A 5,322-nucleotide genomic window follows, 5' to 3' on the forward strand; every position below is an offset into this window, starting at 1 on the left:
CTCCTCGAGTTGAGTTCACTCCTCGAGTCGAGTACCGAGCCCACGAGTCGACAAGCTACTACTCGTGCCGACTCTACGTTTCTCCTCGAGATGAGTTCACTCCTCGAGTCGAGTACCGAGTCCACGAGTCGACAAGCTACTCCTCGTGCCGACTCTACGTTTCTCCTCGAGATGAGTTCACTCCTCGAGTCGAGTACCGAGCCCACGAGTCGACAAGCTACTACATGTGCCGACTCTACGTTTCTCCTCGAGATGAGTTCACTCCTCGAGTCAAGTACCGAGTCCACGAGTCGACAGGCTACTCCTCGTGCCGACTCTACGTTTCTCCTCGAGTTGATTTCACTCCTCAAGTCGAGTACCGAGCCCACGAGTCGAAAAGCTACTACTCGTGCCGACTCTACGTTTCTCCTGGAGATGAGTTCACTCCTCGAGTTGAGTACTGAGTTCACGAGTCGACAAGCTACTCCTCGTGCCGACTCTACGTTTCTCCTCGAGTTGAGTTCACTCCTCGAGTCGAGTACCGAGCCCACGAGTCGACAAGCTACTCCTCTTGCCGACTCTACGTTTCTCCTCGAGTTGAGTTCACTCCTCGAGTTGAGTACCGAGTCCACGAGTCGACAAGCTACTCCTCGTGCCGAATCTACGTTTCTCCTCGAGATGAGTTCACTCCTCGAGTCGAGTACCGAGCCCACGAGTCGACAAGCTACTACATGTGCCGACTCTACGTTTCTCCTCGAGATGAGTTCACTCCTCGAGTCAAGTACCGAGTCCACGAGTCGACAGGCTACTCCTCGTGCCGACTCTACGTTTCTCCTCGAGTTGATTTCACTCCTCAAGTCGAGTACCGAGCCCACGAGTCGAAAAGCTACTACTCGTGCCGACTCTACGTTTCTCCTGGAGATGAGTTCACTCCTCGAGTTGAGTACTGAGTTCACGAGTCGACAAGCTACTCCTCGTGCCGACTCTACGTTTCTCCTCGAGTTGAGTTCACTCCTCGAGTCGAGTACCGAGCCCACGAGTCGACAAGCTACTCCTCGTGCCGACTCTACGTTTCTCCTCTAGTTAAGTTCACTCCTCGAGTTGAGTACCGTGTCCACGAGTCGACAAGCTACTCCTCGTGCCGACTCTACGTTTCTCCTCGAGTTGAGTTCACTCCTCGAGTCGAGTACCGAGCCCACGAGCCGATAAGCTACTCCTCGTGCCGACTCTACGTTTATCCTCGAGTTGAGTTCACTCCTCGAGTCGAGTACCAAGTCCACGAGTCGACAAGCTACTCCTCGTGCCGACTCTACGTTTCTCCTCGAGTTGAGTTCACTCCTCGAGTCGAGTACCGAGCACACGAGTCGACAAGCTACTCCTCGTGCCGACTCTACGTTTCTCCTCGAGATGAGTTCACTCCTCGAGTCGAGTACCGAGCCCACGAGTCGACAAGCTACTACTCGTGCCGACTCTACGTTTCTCCTCGAGATGAGTTCACTCCTCGAGTCGAGTACCGAGTCCACGAGTCGACAAGCTACTCCTCGTGCCGACTCTACGTTTCTCCTCGAGTTGATTTCACTCCTCGAGTCGAGTACCGAGCCCACGAGTCGAAAAGCTACTACTCGTGCCGACTCTACGTTTCTCCTCGAATTGAGTTCACTCCTCGAGTCTTGTACCGAGCCCACGAGTCGACAAGCTACTCCTCGTGCCGACTCTACGTTTCTCCTCGAGTCGAGTACCGAGTCCACGAGTCGACAAGCTACTCCTCGTGACGACTCTACGTTTCTCCTCGAGATGAGTTCACTCCTCGAGTCGAGTACCGAGTCCACGAGTCGACAAGCTACTCCTCGTGCCGACTCTACGTTTCTCCTCGAGTTGAGTTCAATCCTCGATTCGAGTACCGAGCCCACGAGTCGACAAGCTACTCCTCGTGCTGACTCTACGTTTCTCCTCATGTTGAGTTCACTCCTTGAGTCGAGTACCGAGCCCACGAGTCGACAAGCTACTCCTCATGCCGACTCTACGTTTCTCCTCGAGATGAGTACCGAGCCCACGTCTCGACAAGCTACTCCTCCTGCCGACTCTACGTTTCTCCTCGAGTTGAGTTCACTCCTCGAGTCGAGTACCGAGTCCACGAGTCGACAAGCTACTCCTCGTGCTGTCTCTACGTTTCTCCTCGAGTTGAGTTCACTCCTCGAGTCGAGTACCGAGCCCACGAGTCGACAAGCTACTACTCGTGCCGACTCTACGTTTCTCCTCGAGATGAGTTCACTCCTCGAGTCGAGTACCGAGTCCACGAGTCGACAAGCTACTCCTCTTGCCGACTCTACGTTTCTCCTCGAGTTGAGTTCACTCCTCGAGTCGAGTACCGAGCACACGAGTCGACAAGCTACTCCTCGTGCCGACTCTACGTTTCTCCTCGAGTTGAGTTCACTCCTCGAGTTGAGTACCGAGTCCACGAGTCGACAAGCTACTCCTCGTGCCGACTCTACGTTTCTCCTCGAGATGAGTTCACTCCTCGAGTCGAGTACCGAGCCCACGAGTCGACAAGCTACTACTCGTGCCGACTCTACGTTTCTCCTCGTGATGAGTTCACTCCTCGAGTCAAGTACCGAGTCCACGAGTCGACAGGCTACTCCTCGTGCCGACTCTACGTTTCTCCTCGAGTTGATTTCACTCCTCAAGTCGAGTACCGAGCCCATGAGTCGAAAAGCTACTACTCGTGCCGACTCTACGTTTCTCCTGGAGATGAGTTCACTCCTCGAGTTGAGTACTGAGTTCACGAGTCGACAAGCTACTCCTCGTGCCGACTCTACGTTTCTCCTCGAGTTGAGTTCACTCCTCGAGTCGAGTACCGAGCCCACGAGTCGACAAGCTACTCCTCGTGCCGACTCTACGTTTCTCCTCTAGTTAAGTTCACTCCTCGAGTTGAGTACCGTGTCCACGAGTCGACAAGCTACTCCTCGTGCCGACTCTACGTTTCTCCTCGAGTTGAGTTCACTCCTCGAGTCGAGTACCGAGCCCACGAGCCGATAAGCTACTCCTCGTGCCGACTCTACGTTTATCCTCGAGTTGAGTTCACTCCTCGAGTCGAGTACCAAGTCCACGAGTCGACAAGCTACTCCTCGTGCCGACTCTACGTTTCTCCTCGAGTTGAGTTCACTCCTCGAGTCGAGTACTGAGCCCACGAGTCGACAAGCTACTACTCGTGCCGACTCTACGTTTCTCCTCGAGATGAGTTCACTCCTCGAGTCGAGTACCGAGTCCACGAGTCGACAAGCTTCTCCTCATGCCGACTCTACATTTCTCCTCGAGTTGATTTCACTCCTCGAGTCGAGTACCGAGCCCACGAGTCGACAAGCTACTCCTCGTGCCGACTCTACGTTTCTCCTCGAGTTGAGTTCACTCCTCGAGTTGAGTACCGAGTCCACGAGTCGACAAGCTACTCCTCGTACCGACTCTACGTTTCTCCTCGAGATGAGTTCACTCCTCGAGTCGAGTACCGAGCCCACGAGTCGACAAGCTACTACTCGTGCCGACTCTACGTTTCTCCTCGAGATGAGTTCACTCCTCGAGTCGAGTACCGAGTCCACGAGTCGACAAGCTACTCCTCGTGCCGACTCTACGTTTCTCCTCGAGTTGATTTCACTCCTCGAGTCGAGTACCGAGCCCACGAGTCGAAAAGCTACTACTCGTGCCGACTCTACGTTTCTCCTCGAATTGAGTTCACTCCTCGAGTCGAGTACCGAGCCCACGAGTCGACAAGCTACTCCTCGTGCCGACTCTACGTTTCTCCTCGAGTCGAGTACCGAGTCCACGAGTCGACAAGCTACTCCTCGTGACGACTCTACGTTTCTCCTCGAGATGAGTTCACTCCTCGAGTCGAGTACCGAGTCCACGAGTCGACAAGCTACTCCTCGTGCCGACTCTACGTTTCTCCTCGAGTTGAGTTCAATCCTCGATTCGAGTACCGAGCCCACGAGTCGACAAGCTACTCCTCGTGCTGACTCTACGTTTCTCCTCATGTTGAGTTCACTCCTTGAGTCGAGTACCGAGCCCACGAGTCGACAAGCTACTCCTCATGCCGACTCTACGTTTCTCCTCGAGATGAGTACCGAGCCCACGTCTCGACAAGCTACTCCTCCTGCCGACTCTACGTTTCTCCTCGAGTTGAGTTCACTCCTCGAGTCGAGTACCGAGTCCACGAGTCGACAAGCTACTCCTCGTGCTGTCTCTACGTTTCTCCTCGAGTTGAGTTCACTCCTCGAGTCGAGTACCGAGCCCACGAGTCATAAAGCTACTACTCGTGCCGACTCTACGTTTCTCCTCGAGATGAGTTCACTCCTCGAGTCGAGTACCGAGTCCACGAGTCGACAAGCTACTCCTCTTGCCGACTCTACGTTTCTCCTCGAGTTGAGTTCACTCCTCGAGTCGAGTACCGAGCACACGAGTCGACAAGCTACTCCTCGTGCCGACTCTACGTTTCTCCTCGAGTTGAGTTCACTCCTCGAGTTGAGTACCGAGTCCACGAGTCGACAAGCTACTCCTCGTGCCGACTCTACGTTTCTCCTCGAGATGAGTTCACTCCTCGAGTCGAGTACCGAGCCCACGAGTCGACAAGCTACTACTCGTGCCGACTCTACGTTTCTCCTCGTGATGTGTTCACTCCTCGAGTCAAGTACCGAGTCCACGAGTCGACAGGCTACTCCTCGTGCCGACTCTACGTTTCTCCTCGAGTTGATTTCACTCCTCAAGTCGAGTACCGAGCCCACGAGTCGAAAAGCTACTACTCGTGCCGACTCTACGTTTCTCCTGGAGATGAGTTCACTCCTCGAGTTGAGTACTGAGTTCACGAGTCGACAAGCTACTCCTCGTGCCGACTCTACGTTTCTCCTCGAGTTGAGTTCACTCCTCGAGTCGAGTACCGAGCCCACGAGTCGACAAGCTACTCCTCGTGCCGACTCTACGTTTCTCCTCTAGTTAAGTTCACTCCTCGAGTTGAGTACCGTGTCCACGAGTCGACAAGCTACTCCTCGTGCCGACTCTACGTTTCTCCTCGAGTTGAGTTCACTCCTCGAGTCGAGTACCGAGCCCACGAGCCGATAAGCTACTCCTCGTGCCGACTCTACGTTTATCCTCGAGTTGAGTTCACTCCTCGAGTCGAGTACCAAGTCCACGAGTCGACAAGCTACTCCTCGTGCCGACTCTACGTTTCTCCTCGAGTTGAGTTCACTCCTCGAGTCGAGTACTGAGCCCACGAGTCGACAAGCTACTACTCGTGCCGACTCTACGTTTCTCCTCGAGATGAGTTCACTCCTCGAGTCGAGTACCGAGTCCACGAGT

Source organism: Urtica dioica, chromosome 1 (genome assembly GCF_054948205.1).
Source record: "Urtica dioica subsp. dioica isolate 48M chromosome 1, U.dioica_male_clone48M_v1_H2, whole genome shotgun sequence".
Lineage (NCBI taxonomy): Eukaryota > Viridiplantae > Streptophyta > Magnoliopsida > Rosales > Urticaceae > Urtica > Urtica dioica.